The 19,846-nt window shown below is 44.4% G+C and overlaps 1 long non-coding RNA gene across 2 annotated transcripts; it reads left to right on the top strand.

The window, feature by feature from the left end:
- Positions 1-4,291: 4,291 nt before the first annotated feature.
- On the top strand, positions 4,292-18,011 carry LOC138843799 (uncharacterized). Of its 2 annotated transcripts, none has more exons than XR_016213261.1 (2): positions 4,292-4,441; positions 16,979-18,011. It is a non-coding gene; the product is annotated as an uncharacterized LOC138843799 (long non-coding RNA). The 2 variants fall into 2 exon arrangements; XR_011378798.1 differs by having other exon boundaries at positions 4,293-4,441; positions 17,112-18,011.
- The last annotated feature ends 1,835 nt before the right edge of the window (positions 18,012-19,846 follow it).

The following is a 19,846-nucleotide window of genomic DNA, read 5'->3' as shown; positions in this document are numbered from 1 at the left end:
TATAAGCAAATACAGCGTCTGCAGGATGCCAAAACATCTGAACATGTGTCGATTGATTAGATGACAAAGGAATATTTGGCCAATGAATCAGAGTTTTGTTCCGTGTGATGCCGAACATCTGGACATTTTGGAAACAGCTGTTTGGCATGCTGTGGACCAAACAGAAGCATCATTGTGCCACGGTGGCCCAAGATTGCCTTCTGTCTGCTCTGCTCACTGTCCCTGTCATCCAGTCCCAGGAACACATGGCCAGTACTGGTTTGGGCCAAGGTCAGGAAGTAAAGCTGATGGAGACAGAATTGCTCATTGGAATTCAAGTCTGGGAAGTGGGTGTGGGACCCATTTCTTAGGAAGACCAAACTTTCTAAATACAATAGTTTGTGAGACCACAGTGCACTGGAGAAAGACCAGAAGTAGTGTGGAAACCAGGGTCAGAGTGATATCTCCTCGAGTTCTAGACAAAGGCACTTTGGGAAAGAGGCTTTGTGGAGGGCCAACACATTGGCTGAGTTTTCATTTTTGACTGAGCTCCTACTGTGGTGCAGTGGAAAGAGAACAGGCTCGAGAGGCAAGGGACCCAGGCTCTGCTCCTGACTCTGCCACCAAGTGGCACATGGGACAACGTGCTCTGAAACTCGGCTTTCTCATAGGTGAAGCAGAGAGGGGCATTATTCTCTCACACTCTCTGACTATGCAAAGGCTCAAACGTGGTCATCGGCGTGCTTTTTAAACAGGTAAATGACATCTAATGTAATTATAATTAAGAAATTTTTATTCCCATTTTTGCCATCATATAATCCTTAGAATGATTAGCTAAACATCTGAGAGCAGTAGTAAAAATTATTTCAGACAGTTCTTGATGGAAATGGGTTGTTCTGGAAGGTACTGGGAGAACTTAGTTGGGGGAATGCTTGGGTTTTGGAGAAAAACAGACCTGGTTTCGAACTCTGGCGTCGGCGCAGTGTGGTTGTGGATCCTGCGATAGTTTGCTCTTCCATGCTTTGGTTTGCTGGTTTGTAAAGCAGGCTAATAACAGCGGCTGCCTTGGGGAGTTGTCGGGAAGGGTGAGGCGATCATACCAGCAAAACACCTTACCCAGCTCAAAGCAAATGCAGAGATGTTGCTGGTGTTAGTAGAAGTGAGATTCCTGCCATTGAAAGGATTCAAGCAGAGGATACTCCCCATCTCTCCAAGACCGGAGATTAATGATGTCTGAAGAGGTGGGTCAAATCCAAAGTCTTTGTGAGTTTCTGACATTAACACACACAATGGCATGAACTTGATCCTTGGAAAAGGGCACAACACTGATGTGCAGACAACGGTGTTAGTGTAACATTGAAAAGTGTGCTCTGAAGCTTTTTATTGGCACAGAATCCAGCCTATTATTTAGCAAAGCCCAGCACAGACAACTAGCAAGCTTCCTCACAATGCTCTGAGCTTTGAAGTGAAGGGATTTCAACTGCTGCTTTTGTTGGGTTGGCCCTTGTACAAGATTAGGGACCCGAGGCTCCTGTTGGCAAGTTAAAGAATGAAAACAGTGGCAGCAGTTATCAGTGTAACCGTGCCATTAGTCTCAGCTTAGCTTGTAATTGCTGGCAGCACAGATACAGTTCTTTGGGGAAGAGCTATGGATGTTTCTCACTTTGCAAACAAAACACTATTCTTCCTGTTAAAGTCATCTTTCAAGGGAGAGGAAGGAAAGCCCAGCTTTGGACTTTTGCCCTTTTTGTAGAGAGACAAATTCTCCTTAGCAAATGTCAGTTTCTCTTTGCCAGAGGCAAAGTTAGCTGAAAACCTTAATAGACACAAGCAACTTTTTAAAAAAGATTTATTTTATTTATTTGAAAGACAGAGTTACAGGTAGAGACAGATTGAGAGAGAGAGAGAGAGAGAGACCTTCCATTTGCTGGTTCACTCCCCAAATGGCTGCGATGGCTGGAGCAAGGCTGATCAGAAGCCAGGAACCAGGAGCTTCTTCCAGGTCTCCCACATGGATTCAGGGACCCAAGCACTTGGGCCGTCTTCCACTGCTTTCCCAGACTCGTTAGCAGAGAGCTGGATCAGAAGTGGAGCAGCCAGAACTTGAACCCGAGTCCATATGGGATGCGGGCACTGCAGGCAGTGGCTTTACCTGCTATGCCAAAGCTCTCCCCCCCCCCCACCCCAGGCAACTGTTTAATATTTTTCTTCATATACTCTCACCTTCTTCAATTCAAATTTTGAGCACCAAATATGCGTTTGACATATTACAAAGCTTTTTGTGCGCTCTGCTGGGCCTTCTCCTTTGGCTGTTCCAGTTCTACTTTCCACCCTGCTCTGAGACCCCAGGAAGCTGCCCTTTGATGGACAGCATCACTCAGGCTACATTGACTTCTGGTTCGCTGTGGGGCTTGGCCAATGGGAAGCAGCAGTAAAAAGTAGTCAAAAAGACAGGAGGAGGAGGAGGTGGTTAGTTTAGTTTGTTTGTTCCCAGCATCCCAGTTCCTGTCTACTTGCTGACTTTCAGGTACTAGAATCCAGGGCCTGAGTTGACTGTGGGTGGCAATGCCATGCCTCACCATCCCTTATGCTTTCCTTTACCCTGCTCATACCTTTGTCAATGATCCAGAGACAGGTGGCTCTTTAGAGTGAGCCATCTGTTTTCTTCTGGGACCCTGACTGATGACATATGTGATTATTTCCAATGGACTATAACCAGAAATGACACAGTAAGCCAGTTGACTCCTCCATTCATCAGGACATAAATGTCTCTTAGATGTCAGAGTTGCTACTTGGAATCAGCCCAGGTCACTTCTGGAGAAAAGCCACCCGCCCCTCCTGACTGTGACCTAAGCAAGAAGTCTACATTTGTCAGGTTAAGCCATTGAGCTCATGGGATTCATTTGTTAATGCAGGAAAGTCTAGCCTGTCCTCATTCGTCCTCTTGTCTAATTTATACCTTATAACTATCCTACAAAATACTTACAGTAACCCCCATTTTACAGATGAGGAAACCGAGATGCAGAGAGTTTAAGTAACTTGTAACAACACCCGAGGGAGCAGAGCTGGTACTTGAAAACCAGGTCTTTCTGATTCTGAAGACAGAGCTCTTAGTAAGGCATCATGCGGGTTTCCTCCAAACCAGACTCCTTTATATGTCTCTTCTCCGAGGAGCTTAGGGACACACTTGCCATCAGTGAATCTGGCAAATAGGACTGCGTTCAGGCCCGGCCAGCAAGCAGGTAGGGCAGTTGATTCAACAGACGTCAACAGGACATTCCTGAGGACCGGAAGCTCCTGACTACTCCCTTAATATCCCTGCTTTAACTCCCCTACTGGGAAAGAGGGGTATAACATTTGTTTTCTTACCTGAGGCCCATGACTTCACTCCTGTGCAAGCTTCCCACTGCTCCATTTCTCTCTGCACTGGAAACTGGAGTGCTCTCTGCTGCCCTTGTTGAGGATATTTCTGCAAATAGACTGGATACTCACTTATCAATATTTATTTGAGAAATCATGGCTATAGGGCCAGCGCCGTGGCTCACTTGGTTAATCCTCTGCCTGTGGCGCCGCATCCCGTATGGGCGCCAGGTTCTAGTCCTGGTTGCTCCTCTTCCAGTCCAGCTCTCTGTTGTGGCCTGGGAGGGCAGTGGAGGATGGCTCAAGTGCTTGGGCCCCTGCACCTGTGTGGGAGACCGGGAGGAAGCACCTGGCTCCTGGCTTTGGATCGGCGCAGCTCCGGCCATAGTGGCCATTTGGGGGGTGAATCAACAGAAGGAAGACCTTTCTCTCTGTGTCTCTCACTATCTGTCAAATAAATTTAAAATAATAATAATAAATAAAAAATAATAAAAAGAGAGAAATCATGGCTTAATACACTTATCACCACTAAAGTATACACTTAAAAATGCTTCCAATGAAACATTTTGCCATGTGTATTGTACCATAATAGAAAAAAAATGGTTTGAAAGCATGATTCTTCCCTTTGGATTGATCAAGGTACAGGATTGCATCCTTGCTGTGGATTGTTTGCTTTTGAAAATGCGTGTCCACAGCATTTCCAAGGTTTCATTATCAGCTGGAGGAAACAGGCTTTGTCACTTGCAGGAAGAAATCATTGACTGCAGGTCAGATCAGTTCCTTGCATTCAACAATAATGACTATTTTTTTTTCTGTCACCAAAGGAAATTCAGCGACACAGTGACTTCTGAAATTTTGTGCATAGGAAGGAAAAGCCAAAGTGGCCCAGGCCGGAAACGTGACCTATTGAGCTTTCCTGAGGCAATGAGGTCACAGAAGCCCTTTATCCTCCCGGGCTGGATGTGCTAAGCCTCAGCAGTTTGTATTCCACGGTTCTGTTGAAGATGAACCCAAAGGGCAAAATTCAGATTCAAATGCCCTGTGTGTTTTGCAATAATCAGATTGTCCTGGCTTCCTTCACTGAGCTTTCAATGGAGCTGGGGTAAGTCTTTGTGGGTGGAAACTATTCCATCCTATTTGTATTTTCTTTGACAAGACAGTTCTCTTTGGAAAAGAATGCAGGAAGTTACTTGGGAAAGCCAACAGCCTTGTTTAGAAGAGAGTCTGAGCTAATATGCATTTACCCAGAGTCCTTTAAAGGACTGACTTGTTGAGTAAAATGGAGATTTGGGGTCAGAATCTCTGTGTGGTGCCCAAAGATGACACAGGTAGAAGAGAAGACTAGGCTGAGATGTTCTGCACTCATTGTTTGCTGGCTATTGGGCCTCGCCTTACTGTGGTGGTCAGTGGTGCATCCAACAAAGTCTGCCGAGAGTTGCCTTTTCCCCATTCTGACATATTTTTAAATAGCCTTGCAATTTTATAAAAAGCGTGAGAACTCTCATTCCTGCATGAACTTATTGAATGAGCTTATGAGTTGTTTATTTTCTGCCTGCGACAGTAGGTCCATTTCCACCACTTTCTGCCCTGCTCTGTTCCTTGGGGTACAGACCCTGTGGACTGTGCCATGGAGCTCCCTTACTCTCTCTTCTGGTTGGAGCTGGCCAATTCTAGTTCTTCCTCTTTGCTTTGGTACCATGGTTCTGGCAAGAGCCAAGGGTTTCCTCGAAGGCAGCCTCAGTGTCTGCTGACTGACCTCCCTTGGTGATCTTGGGGTTCTTAAGATATCTATGCCTTCAGGGCCAGGAATGGCAATGGCTTAATACAATGTTTGTTCTTTCTAAGATGACTTACTTATTCATCCGAAAGTCAGAGTGACACAAAGTGGGAGCGGGGAGACAGAGACTGTCCACCTGGTATTTTTCTTGCCAAATGGTTGCCAGGTCTAGACCAGGCCAAAAATAGGAATTGGGAACTCCAGCCACGTCTCCCACGTGGGTAGTAGGGGCCCAAGCACCCGGGTCACCTTCTGCTGCCTTCCCATGTGCATTAGCAGGAAGCTGGAGCAGAAGCAGAGCCTCCGGGACTTGAGCCAGCACTCTCATATGGAATGCCAGTGCCACAGGCAGCGGCTGAACCTTCTCTGCTCAATGCTCGTTCTTCTCCCTACATGCTTCTAGACCCTTGTTGGATCTGGAGCCTGTCCACGCCTGTGTATCTAGCCCTGTCCTGAACTTCTCTAAATCCCCAGGACAGTATGCCTTCTGTAGCCTATAGAGGACTTAACTGAGGGTTTCTTAGTGCCAAACAGCCCTTTCCCATTTGAGTTAGTCTTTGATGCCATGAAGTTGAAAATACATAGATTGGAGGCTTGGAGATCCTTTCAGTATTTTAGCACTGACAGTACTGTTGTTTATGGCAATGAAACTTTGCTCTGAAGGAAATCACTTGGGCCCTTGTGCCCAAAAGCCTAGAGGTAGCATAGGCATCTCTGGGAACTTGTTGGGAACACAGAAGCTGGGGTTCCACCTCACACCTACTGAACCAGAGTCTCCACTTTAACATGACTCCAGGCATTCAAAATGTACATTTAAGAAGCACTCAGGTAAACCATAGATTATCGAGATCGTTATATATTAATCCTTGGGTAGAACCTAGATCTAAAAAGGTTGATAAGAACACACAGTGGGTCAGCTTTGTGAAATATTTGAATGCTTGCTTTGTATCCTCCAGTCATGAGAGTGAAGGAAATTTAGCTTGATCCCCTTTTACAATCCCTTCTCAGATATTTCGTGTAATCCTCTTCTGTGTTTTTGTCCTGCAGCTTAACTCCAGAGAATCTGATAAAGGAATTCATTTCTTAGCATAAACTAGTGGAAGCTCTGTTTTCATTCCATCAAAGCAAGAATTATTTTAGTGTTCATTATGCCCTAAAAGTGCAATATGGCAAGAAATTATAAACTAACAAAGGAAAAAGAGAAGGGGTAGTGTGAGGAATTAAGAAATACTTAGCAGGTAAAATTGCTAGAATTTAGTAAGTGGTGGCGTGGTCCTGGGATGGATAGGGGTTGTGGTTGAAGGAGAGTGTGGAAATGAGTATTTTCTCAGTTTTTAAACTGTGTGGTTGGTGTTGGGAGTGATGCTGATACTGCAAATTAAATACAGAAGATAGGAGAAGGGGCAAGCTTGGGGAACAGGAGGATGACACTCTGAACTAGACATTTCACAGGCATTGAGATATATGAGCCTTAAACTAGAAAATTAGTTAAGAGGAACTATGCAGGAAAATATAATTTATCCTTTCCTGTAGCATAGGGTGAATAGCTTGTTGCTCTAAACGCAAGCATAGAATACAGGAAAATGCCCCCCTAACTATCTGTGAGTTTGAGAAGTCTCAGGTCAACTCCATACTCTGTCTCCCTTCCTTGGAGCAAGGCCCAGAGGTGCAATCCTCATATTATGCTTGAGTGCGTCTTCCCCCACGTTCCTCTCTCCTCTTTGTCTGCTCCTCTCCCCTGGCCAGAATAGAAGTGGGATGTAGCAGCCCCTGCTGCCCGTTCCTTGCTATTCCTAGACGTAGAATGTATTACTTTGGTTTGGGGGCTTCCCCACCAATTCCTGTAGGAAATAAGAGGACAAGAGAAGCTAGAGAAAGAACCAAAGAGGTCTCTTGTATAGTTTTCCTACTAGGAATGATTAGATCTTCTGAACAATCCAGATGGAATTTTTCCTGGACACCAAAAGCATCACTTGGAAATTCAACGGGAAAGGAAGCTTTGTTGGCTGATGCTATTGAGGGTTAAAACAAAGAGAATCCTAATCATGAAGATGATGTTATGCATTTTCTAATAGGTTGCCATCTTTTTTTTTTTTCTTTTCTTTTCTTTAGTTTAGCTTTGTTGTGTTTCTTTATTCTTACTTGTTCTTCCCTAGGGACCAAATCTTGGTTTTTGTACAGAATCCCATGCATTCAAATTGCAGTCTGTGAGGTCTACTCATTGCTTTGGAGAATGAAATCAGAGACTCCCACCTTAGGTATTCTGAACACAAGGCTAGAGATCTCAGATAAATGAATTCCAAATGCTGTTCTATGCATTATGAACAATTTCTGCCACTAACTAGATGCAGGGTTGATGTGACATTTTGTGCTGATAAATAAAGTGTCACTAACTGCACAGATGACTTGTGGTTTCTCTACTTTCTTTTCCTCAAATGATATCAAAATCGATTTTCCTCCTGTTTGTAACAAAGAAGGAAAAACTTGACAATCAGTTCTGCAGTATTTACCTTTTAGCCTTCCTTAGAAGATTTTTTTTTTTTTTGCAGCACAAAGTAAAGCTGGTTTGGATTTCAGTGAAATTCAGTAGTAAAAGAAAAAATCAATAGCTCCATTCAATTCATGATCCTTTGCCCTAGGTTACCACACATTCAGATGAAACTCATTTACACTGAAATTTTCAGAATACTCCTTGGAATGTGACTCTGGTTTTGGACAAGTCTTCCAGGAAAATCTTTTGAATTTTTCAAATTAGAGGCAAACATTGCCCTTTGTATTTGATTGTTAGAAAAAAAAAAAACTGGTGGACTTCCTCCTAACAGCAAAAATTAGTGCAATTTCTTTACACGTGTTCACTCAACAGCATTCCTTGACACCTGTGATGGACACACATTATTGGTGTGGAAAGCTTCTTGCCCTTGGGAAAACTCTTGGCAGGAGACAGCTCTGTAGCGATGATAACAATCTGGTGAGTGATGTGATAGAATTTTGTGGAAAGGGCCACGTGGGCATGGAATAAAGGAATTGGAATTCTGTAGGGAGGAGAGGGGGTGAAGAGGAAAGCCCCACAGTGCGGTGACACTGGATGAGTGGAACTGCAGGTAGCACGGCAGGGAAAGGCATTTTGGACATGGGAACAGGGTGGGGAAAGTGTGTGTGAGTGTGTGTGTATGCGTGTGTGTGAGTGTGTGCGCATGTGTGACTGTGTGTTTGTGAGTGTGTGTGTGAGTGTATAAGGGAGTGTGTGAGTGAATGTGTCAGTGTATGAGAGTGTGTGAGTGTGCGAGAGTGTGAGTGTGTGAGTGTGTGTGTGACTGTGAGAATGTGTGTGTGAGTTGTATATATGTGTGTGTTTGAGTGTGTGAGTGTGCATATGTGTGAGTGTGTTTGAGTGTGTGGGTGTGTATGTGTGTGAGCGAGTGTGTTTGAGTGTGTGTGACTGTGTGTATGTGTGTGAGAGTGTGTATGTGTGTGAGTGTGCGTGTGTGTGTGTGCGTGTGTATGTGTGTGACTGTGTGTGTGTGGTAAGGGTGTAAGGTATGTAAGAGGGAGGGAAAAGGAACAGTGAGGCCAGATTGTGATCACTGTCAGGACCACACCAAGAAGCTGAGATGTTATCTTGGAGGTATTGACAAGCAGCTGGGAGGGTTGTAATCAAATAATTGCTGTTTTCATTTTCTAGAAACATTGAGAACTTCTACTAAGAGAGACAATCCCCTCAGAATCTTATACCCCAGTGTTTGCCTTTGCTTCTGAATGGGTCCCCCTGGTGATCATTGCCAACACTCCAGCACCCACATGGGAGACCCAGGTGAAGCGCCTGGCTCCTGGCTTCTAACTGGCCCAGCCCTGGCCACTGTGGCCATTTGGGAAGTGAACCAGTGGATGGAAGACCTCTCCCCTGGCCCTGTCCACCCCGGTAACTCTGCCCTTCAAAGTTATAAAATGAATCTTTTAAAAAAAATGTAGTCAGGTCTCAGAGAGCTCTCTGCCCCAAGCTGGATGAAGACTCTGCCAAAAATTTGATGATTCACAAAGATCTGCTGAGGACATTAAACAAGATTTTGATTCATTGGTTAACTGAATCAAAAGGATGTTAAGCAAGACTTTTACTGAGCTCTGATCCTATCTGTGTAAGTGAATGGTAGGATAATAGAGTTCACAAAATGCAACTTGTTTTCAGGGTAAGAAGCTGTGGTCCCATCCAGCCCAAAGTCTGCCTTTTTTGGTTGTGTATGCAAAGCACACCCAGATGTCTGCCTGCAGCTGTACTTATGTGAGTCGGGGTGGCAGCCAGAGAGACTGGAGATTGGGAGAAATGTTAAGAGGGTACTGTGATGGCCAGGACTTGGATGTATTGTCTTTGTATAACTCCCAACAAAGGGATGGGCCCCATGAGACTGTCTAGGTTGTGCTACCCTAGTCCCGGTTATAGTGGACACAGTACTTCTTGCCCAACTAAACCAGTCAGATTCCCATGCCTGACAATTTTAGAGTTGGAAAAGAGACACAAGGACTGGGAGTCCTTTGAACTAAATCTGTAATGCAGATCTTGAGATTTGTGATTGGGCTTCCTGAGGCTGTCTTGGTAATTTCTTCCTGGGTTTCAGTGAGAAGCATTGGTGCCCTGCCTAAAAGCTTAATTAGGGGCGGCGCCGTGGCTCACTTGGTTAATCCTCCGCCTTCAGTGCCGGCATCGCATACGGGTGCCGGTTCTAGTCCTGGTTGCTCCTCTTCCAGGCCAGCTCTCTGCTGTGGCCCGGGAGTGCAGTGGAGGATGGCCAAAGTGCTTGGGCCCTTGCACCTGTGTGGGAGACCGGGAGGAAGCACCTGGCTTCGGATCAACGCAGCGCGCTGGCCGCGGCAGCCATTTGGGGGTGTGAACCAATGGAAGGAAGACCTTTCTCTCTGTCTCTCTCTCTAACTCTGCCTGTCAAATAAAAATGTAAAAAAAGCTTAATTAACTGCTTAATTAATTTTAGTGAGTGAGCAATAGGAGGCCCTATACAAATGTATGCTGTATAAGGACAGACATACAAATCAATGGAATAAGTGCAGAAATAAGCCCTTGCGTGTCCAGGCAAGGATGCCAAGACAATAAACCTTTGTATTTCAACAGGATGCCAAGACAATTCAATGAGGGAAAGAATGGTCCTTTTAATACATAGTTCTGGAATAATTGAATACCTACATGCAAAAGAATGAAGTTGTACACCTACTTCATACTACGTAGAAAAACTAAAATTGGTCAGAGGGGCAGGCATTTGGCCCAGTGGTTGAGACACTACCTGGGATGCACACATCCCATATTGGAATGCCTGGATTCTAGTCTGAGCTCTGCTCCAAAGTTCAGCTTCCTGCTAGTGTTTGCTCTGGGAGGCAGCAGCTGACTGCTCAAGAACATGGATCCATGCCACTCCTGTAGGTGGTGTGGATTGAGTTCCAGCTCCCAGCTTCAGCTTGACTTAGCCTCAGCCACTGTGGGCATTTGAGGAATGAGCCAATGATTGGGAGATCTCTCTTTGTTTGTCACTCTCTATCTCTCTGCCTCTCAAATAAGTAAAATAAACATTGATCAAATACTTAACTTAGCTGGCGCCACGGCTTACTAGGCTAATCCTCCACCTGTGGCGCCGGCACCCCGGGGTTCTAGTCCCGGTTGGGGCGCCGGATTCTGTCCTAGTTGCTCCTCTTCCAGTCCAGCTCTCTGCTGTGGCCCGGGAGTGCAGTGGAGGATGGCCCAAGTGCTTGGGCCCTGCACCCACATGGGAGACCAGGAAAAGCACCTGCCTCCTGGATTCGGATCAGCATGGTGCGCCAGCCGCAGCGCGCTGCTGGAGCGGCTATTGGGGGGTAAACCAACAGAAAAGGAAGACCTTTCTCTGTGTCTCTCTCTCACACTGTCCACTCTGCCTGTCCAAAAAAAAAAAAATTACTTAAATGTAAGAGCACAAACTATGAAATTCTTAGAAGAAGACAAGCATACAACTTTATGGTCCTGGATTAAGCAATGGTTTCTTAAATAGAACACCAAAAAAATAAATAATGAAAGAAAAATAAGTAAATTAGCACCAACATTATGTTTTTAAAAATTTATTTATTTATTTGACAGGCAGAATTACAGAGAGGCAGTGGCAGGGAGAGAGAGAGAGGTTTTCCATCCACTGGTTCATTTCCCAAATGGCCGCAACGGCCAGAGCTGCCAATCCAAAGCCAGGAGCCAGGAATTTCTTCCAGATCTCCCATGTGGGTGCAGGGGCCCAAGGACTTAGGCCATCTTCTACTGCTTTCCCAGGCCATAGCAGAGAGCTGGATCAGAAGTGGAGCAGCCATGACTTGAACTGGCACCCATATGGGATGCTGGCACTGCAGGCAGCAGCTTTACCTGCTATGCCACAGCAGTGACCCCAGCATCAAAATTAAAACCTATGTGCTTCAAAGAATATCATCCAGAAAATGAATAGAGAACTTACCGGACGGGAGAAAATTTTGGAAAATCATATTCTTGATAAGAGCTGTGTATTTATGGTATATGAAGAGTTCTTATAACTCATTAATAAAAAATCCAATTAAAAACAAAGGATTTAAATAGAAATCCCCTCCCCAAAAAGTACAGTAGACAATAAAGACACATACAAAGATGTCAACATTATTAGTCATCAGAGAAATACAACCAAATCAATATTGAGATCCAACCCATCAGGATGATATAATTAAAAAAGAAACTAATAATGTTGACAAGGATGTGGAGAAACAGAATCTTCATAAGACATTGATGGGACATCCAGTGGTGCAGTGACTTTGAAAAACAGGCTGGCAGTTCCTGCAAAGGTTAAATATAAAGTTATCATATGCCCCTGCAGCTCTACTCCTAAGTCCATGACTATACCTAAGGTAAACGCAAACATATGTCCATATAGAAATTTAACACAAATGTTCTTAGCAGCATCATGCCTAATAGTCAAAAAGTAGAAGCAAGCCATATGTCTATTGATGGAATATAAATGAATGAATGAATGAATAAATAAATATAAATAAATAAAGAGTGTGGTGTATCCACATGATGCAATATTATTTGGCAATAAAAAGAAATTAAGTACTGACATACACTACAGCATGGGTGGACCTTGAAAACATTGGGCTAAGTAAAAAATAAAATAGGTGTTTGGCCGGCGCCGTGGCTCACTAGGCTAATCCTCCGCCTTGCGGCGCCGACACACCGGGTTCTAGTCCCGGTCGGGGCGCCGGATTCTGTCCCGGTTGCCCCTCTTCCAGGCCAGCTCTCTGCTGTGGCCAGGGAGTGCAGTGGAGGATGGCCCAGGTGCTTGGGCCCTGCACCCCATGGGAGACCAGGAAAAGCACCTGGCTCCTGGCTCCTGCCATCGGATCAGCGCGGTGCGCCGGCCGCAGCGCGCCGGCCGCGGCGGCCATTGGAGGGTGAACCAACGGCAAAGGAAGACCTTTCTCTCTGTCTCTCTCTCTCACTGTCCACTCTGCCTGTCAAAAAAAAAAAAATAAATAAAAAAAATAAATAAATAAATAAAAAAATAGGTGTTCACAAAACACCACATATTATACAAATCCATTTGTATGCAGGGTCCAGAAAATAGATTAGTGATTGACTGGGGCTAGAGGATAGACAGGAGGAGGTGTGTTGGGCTAATATGGCTTTTATGGAGTGTTCTAAAATTGAATGTGGTGATGGTTGCATATATCTGTGAATATATGGAAAACAGTTATAAAATACTAATTATACCTCAGGAAACCTGTTATTATAAAAAGTCTGTAGAGAGCCAGATACCAAAATGCCTTCATGAAGTCTTAAGCAAGCCTGGGGTTCCAGCAGGAACCCCGCTAGGATCAAGGCTCAGGCCCCCTTGTTTATGGACCCGGGACATGGCAACAACCCTGGTGCTGCGGTCTTGCGAGCCATCAGCCTCCAGCATTGCTTCAGCAGTACTCTCGTGTCCAGCTGTGCTTGTCCTCTGACCCGAGGGCCCCAGATCTCTAGGGAAAAAATAGATTCTGGCTCAGAACCTGAGACCCAGGTGCTAGGAGAATTCCTGGATTCAGCATCTGCTGAAGTTTCATATGGCCTTTGACCTCAGCAGCTGGAGCCTAATATTCTTTAGGCAGAAAATAAATCGGTGCACTCTGGCTGTGCTGTGACAATCAGGGCAGAACAACATTACCATCTGAGGCCAGGGCTGTCTGCCATTAATCAGAATAATTCGGAATACCCAAGATAGACCTCTGTGGGCCTTCTCTGTCAGATTAATGAATGGGGGAAATAAAAATCATGTTTGCAGGCCTGGTGCAAGGAGTTTGGAAACCTAGTCATGCCATTCAGACCATGTAATTCACCATTAATATTCTCAAGGAAAGATCCCCCAAATGGAATGTGCCCTCTCCAAAAAACCCTCAGAAACCATCTACTGGGGTATGACAGCAGCATACTAGAACTTCTGCATATTCTTCATTTCCGCCTTCTAAGTTTCTATTTTGGTTTCCATTTTTGAATATATAGTTGTTTCTCAGTATCCATGGGGGGTTGGTTCTAGGCACCCCCATCCCCCGGGGGTACCAAATTTGCAGATGCTTAATTCCCTTTTGTGAAATGCCGTAGTATTCACATTTAACCCATGTATATTCTTGACTTGTGCTTTAAATCATCTCTGGAAGACTTTTTTCTTTTTTTTTTTTAAGATTTATTTATTTATTTGAAAGTCAGAGTTTCACAGAGAGAAGGAGAGAGAGAGAGAGAGAGAGAGAGAGGTCTTCCGTCCACTGGTTCACTTCCCAGGCTGGAGCTGTGTGGATCCGAAGCCAGGAGCTTCTTCTGGGTCTCCCACGCGGGTGCAGGGGCCCAAGGACTTTAGCCATCTTCTATGGCTTTCCCAGGCCACAGCAGAGAGCTGGATGGGAAGTGGAGCAGCCGTGTCTCAAACCAGCACCCATAATGGGATGCCGGCACTGCAAGAGGCGCTTTACAGGCTACACCACAGTGTTGGCCCCTGGAAAACTTTTAATACCTAACAAACACTATGCAAGTGCTATATAGATAGTTGTTATACTGTATTGTTTAGGGATTAATAATAAGAAAAAATCTGCATATGTTCAGCACAGATGTGATTTAAAAATATTTTTCAATCCATGGCTGGTTGAAGCAACAGATGTAGAACTCACAAATATGCAGGACTGCCCACACATAGCAGTTGAGGAAAATCGTGCAAGTGCATTGCTTGTAAACAGACACATTCATATAAATGAAGGTACTTCAAATGTTTTGTTGGTGGTGGTACACAATTTTTAAAAGTTCAGGAGATCACACCTCTGAAGGCTGCCTTGGCCTGCTGCCTGAGAGGGGGATGAAGATGCACTTAAGTGACACCGTGACTGACTTTTGAGATCTAGCCCAGAGTGAAAAACTAGCTCAAAATACTTGCTTTCAAAGATTTTCATATCTGAATTCACCTTCCCAGAGGCCAAGTGGCTTGAACTGAGTTATCTCCTTGCAATGGATGCAGTTAAACCCCTATGGCAGCCCTCCTGGGTTTCTCCAGCTTCTTACTCCTCTTCCCCACGAGTTGGGCAATTAGACCTCTGGCTAGAGCCTCAACCCCGCCTAGCATGCAGGAGCTACTTTAACTTTTCGTTGGTGGCTTGATCCTGTTCCAGATCACAGCGTTAACCCATCTTTATTGCTGGTCTACCCTGAGGCTGCTTTCTCGATTCGGAGAACTCTCAGGTCTTGCGTGTTGACCCTGATCTGTTTTCCCAGCCAAAACCCGTTTCCAGGGGCTGAATTCTATTTTGTTTCCCATGTTTAAATCTGTATCCAAAAACATAGGTGCTACTCAGTCTCCAGGCATGTGATTAGGGCCTGCGGAATTGTTAAGGTTTTCAGTGTTAGGTGCTTGGAATGTTTACAGCTAATGACAAAATGAAGTTAAGGATAATTATCTAAAATATCCTCATTACTGATTGTTAGAGTCATTATTAGTAACTAGGTGGAATGTTCATGATCAGCATTTTAAAAAAGATTTATTTATTTATTGGAAAGGCAGAATTACAGAGAAAGAGAGAGGGACAGAGACAGAGAGAGGTCTTCCATCTATTGTCTGACTTCCCAAATGGCCACAACAGCTGGAGCTAGGCGGATCCAAAGGCAGGAGGCAGCAGCTTCTTCTGGATCTCCCATATGGGTGCAGGGGCCCAAGGACTTGGGCCATCTTCCGCTGCTTTCCTAGGTGCATGAGCAGGAAGCTGGATCAGAAGTGGGGCAGACAGGCCTGGAACCAGCACCCATATGGAATCTGCCATTGCTTGTGATGGCTTTAAGCGCTATGCCACAGCACTGGTCCCATGATCAGCATTTGAATGTCTTTTTAAAATGTCTTCCTTTAAAGCTCCTCACTCGAAGAACATAAATCTGTTGCATGGCACTGTCCTCTTTAAATGTAAAGCAAAATTAATGAAACTCCCTAGTGTCTCCTACCTGAAGCCCATAGATAGCTCAAGCCACTAGGACCACCTTTGACGACTGGACACTGCCCAGAATTGCAGGGAATTCAGCTGGGGACAAACAGACCACCTGAACTTGCACAGCCAGTGGCCTCTCCTTTTCCATATTCATTTCATATTCTGCCTCTGTACGTTAGTTATAATTCCTATTATCACAGTTATTCTCTGCTTCTTACCTATTTTTACTTTCCTTAGTTTCTACAGATTAAAAGGAAAGAAGATTAACTTTAAGAAATATTCTTAACATGTCACCATAACGCATTTTGAAGGGAATTTAGACTTCTCTGACTCATATATCCAGGCTTGATTTTTTTTTAACACCTTCACAGCCCCAGCACCAAACTAGCCATTAGCTTTCATGGCTGACTATGAGAACTGGATTTCATTCTGGTCCAGGTGGAGAGCTGCTGACCAAGAACCATGCCGCCTCATCTAATCACTTCTGATAGAGAGGTGGACTTGAGTGCTGATTACCCAACAAGCAAACAACGCCGGGAGTGTGTCCAGGAATCACTACATCCTGTGGAGTTACTCCATCTGTCAGTCTCCTCCTATCTTAAATTGTCACAATTATCTACTCACAGGATGATTGTTGGATGGGAGTGCTACAATTACTTACAAAGCATGGGTCACAACAGCTAGTGCAACACTTGTCAGGTTCTTCAAACTGTTCATACAATGTTGCATATGAAGTGGAAATTTTTTTTGATGTGTAACTTCTTCCTCAGTTGTACATCACCTTTGCTCTTGCTGGGGTACTCAGCATCGCTGTGAACAGAAATTTCAGTGGAGAGAGACTAACTGTGGCTTTCTCCAAAGTTTACACTATAATATGCAACTTTCAGATCAGAAGGAGATCATTTAAATGACAATGCTATACACATCATTATTGAAGGGGAAAAAAAAAAGACAGTGTTATACAGGTCTTAGCTTTCAGAGCATAAGCCTGAAAGTTAATTGCCTTTGGGGAACAGTAAAGCTAATATGCAAGTTAATGGAGAGATGTGAAATTCTGGTGAAAGAAACTAAAATAGGAGGGAGAGCAAAACCACCTTCAAGACAGAAATGAGAATGCAGTCTCTGATGCCTCGAGTTGAAGTGATTGGGGGAGTTGCCTTCTGGCTGTGTACACCTGGAGAAGTTGTAGGGTCTAAGCTTTTTTACCTTATCCATAGGATGAATGCATGCATTAGAGTGAGATTACCTTACTGTAGTGAAGAAGTAACAAATAAATTATCATAGCAGATTACTCTTTTAAGAAGTAAAAAATAAAAGAAAATACTTAAATAATACAGTATTCTTAAAACAATAACATAAATGCTTGTTTCTATCACACAGAATACAACTCTCAGCTGAGTGTTCAGGTTGGCCAGTGTCTGCTCTGGGTGACCCTGCAAGGATCTGATATCACATAAAATTCCACAGAAAACTCCATGAGAGCGTCTCTAAATTTCATTCTTCATTCTTCTAGGGCATGGGACTGCCCATCTGTGCTGTGTTTCCTACTTTGTGACATGAAGCGGCAAAGAACTTCTCATGGTCTATCTTCAAGATATAAATTTGACAAATGTGAGATCAGAAGAATTTCCACTGCAGTGTGCTAGAAGCCCAGGTCATATGGAGAGACTTGGACAGGAGCTGAACTCTGAGTCTCAGCACGGAGCCAGCCATCCCCTGCCCCGTGAGACATGTGAGAGGAGAGGCCATCTGGAAGGGGCAGCTCCTGCTCTGGCCACTTAGGCGATGCCATGGAGATCATGAATAAGCTCCCAACTGAGCCCTCCCTGAATTCCTGACCCACCAAAATACAGTGTGAGAAAAACAAAAGGTTGATGTCTCGAGTTTGGGAGCGAAGTTCAAGAACCTCTGAGCTGAAAACGTAGATCTGAAACGCACAGGCATGAACGTGGTGCCTGGAAAGCCCTGGAAATACAAAACAGTACTCAAGCCGGGAGGGAGAAAGGAAACAGGGCCAGGACTGCAACACCCGTGGGTGTTTGTGGAGAGAAACCTGCAAAGGGGCGAGGGCAGCAAGGTGGAGTCCACAGTTCATAATTCTTGCCTCACTGAGTTATTTTCACTCGTTTAACTCTCAGAGGATTACCTGAAACTCTAAGGTCACCCAAATCAATGTATCCATTCACATGATGTAGAACCAGTGTGAGGCACTTGGCGAAAGCTTGCAGTGTTTGAGGCAGACCAGACTTGGGCGTCAAGCCCAGTGCTCCATGATTTTGCCTTGGAACTTGTGTGATTACGTCACATGTTCACATGTCAGGTCTTTCTTCTCTCTTCCCTCCCTTCCTTCCTGCCTTCCTTCCTTCCTCTCTTCTCTAATAAACTTACATTTTGAGTTGCATTTTTACACAAATATTTATTTACTTGTTTATTTGAAAAGTAGAGAGATGGAGGACAAGATTGAAAGAGAGAGAGAGAGGGAGAGAGAAAGAGAGAGACTTTGAGAGCAAGTGCTTCCATTTACTCTCCAAATGGCTGCAACAGCCAGGGCTGGACCAGACTAAAGCCAGGAGCCAGTAACTCGGTCCAGGTCTCCCACGGAGGTGGCAGGAGACCAACCACTTGAGCTATCACCTGCTATATCCCAAGTCTGCGTTAGGAGGAAGCTGGAATGAGAGCCAGGACTCCAACCCAGGCACTCCAATATGGAATCGGGGTGTCTGAAGCAGCAGCTTCGATGCTGTGGCAAATGCCTGCCCCGCTCTCTCTCTAGTGAATTGCCTTTCCGTCTTTATCCAAAACTCCGTTGACCATATATGTAGGTGTCTATTTTTAGACTCCGTGCTGTTCTATTATTTTATGAAGGCACTTCAAAAATTCATAGAAAATAGAATTAAGCATTTATTTGGTGTAAAACAATTTTGAAATCCAGGCATAGTTTTTATCAGAATACATGTTTTTTTTTTATGAAACTTTTGAAGAACCCTAAAATGAAGAGATTTCATAATAATTTGTACCCAAATAAATTTGTCTTTTAATTCCATTGCTCAAGAACTTGTTGATGTGCCCTCACTTTGGACTGACCTCTCTCTAAACCACACTGTCTTGATTACTCTAGCTTTTTGTTAAGTTGTGAGAACATCTGGGAACAGTCCTCCCCATCGTTTTTTTCCTTCACATTTTGATCACAGCACAGTCAAGGTGTGGCAGAGTAACGATTTCCACAAAATCAACTCGAGTTGGCATAATTAGAAAGATAATTTTTTGTTATAAACTCTCAGATCAAAAATGGTTCTTCCAAACCAGAAGATTTTGACTATATACCCCCACAAGCTACTCATCTTTTTATAATACATAATACGTCAAAAATAAGTTTAAATTGGAAAACACAGCTATTTGCTTTATAGTACAATTTCCACTCTCAGGTGAATCTCTAGCAACTGGCTGTCACCGATTCTTTAAGAAACAGCAGCAATTAAACAAAGCGGCACTTCCATTCTTTGTTGAACTCTGCACTGACAGCTCATCCACTATGACTTCAAAACAGCAGAAACAGGAAAACAAGATAAACAAACGGAAATAACGTAACAGTCATCACTCCAACTCTCACTTTTCCAGGACAGCACTATTGCTTCAGAATCACCCTTAAGTTGAAAACAAAACAAACGAACAAAAACCTCAGGCAATTTGAATAACTTATACTACTGATCATTTAAATAAAAGCAAAAGCATGAAGGCAGGTAGCATCTCAGCTTTATTATTATTTTTTTTTAATATATAACTGCCCAGTCTATTATCCTGACATGCTCCATGGCCTGTTTGAGAGAACTTGCTCAAATCTATGGAATATCTAATCAGGGAATTGCAACTTGCTTCACGTGGCACAGCAGTAATAGCAACATCTTCCATGCAGAGTTGTTAAAAATATTGGTGAAATCAGCCGGCGCCGCGGCTCACTAGGCTAATCCTCCGCCTAGCGGCGCGGGCACACCGGGTTCTAGTCCTGGTCGGGGCGCCGGATTCTGTCCCGGTTGCCCCTCTTCCAGGCCAGCTCTCTGCTGTGGCCAGGGAGTGCAGTGGAGGATGGCCCAAGTGCTTGGGCCCTGCACCCCATGGGAGACCAGGAGAAGCACCTGGCTCCTGCCTTTGGATCAGCGCGGTGCGCCGGCCGCGGTGGCCATTGGAGGGTGAACCAACGGCAAAAGGAAGACCTTTCTCTCTGTCTCTCTCTCTCACTGTCCACTCTGC

This window comes from Oryctolagus cuniculus, chromosome 9 (assembly GCF_051225735.1).
Source record: "Oryctolagus cuniculus isolate XC-2025 breed Fujian yellow rabbit chromosome 9, ASM5122573v1, whole genome shotgun sequence".
Classification (NCBI taxonomy): Eukaryota; Metazoa; Chordata; class Mammalia; order Lagomorpha; family Leporidae; genus Oryctolagus; species Oryctolagus cuniculus.
Note: the sequence above shows the minus strand (reverse complement) of the source record. Positions and strands in the feature narration are given on the sequence as shown.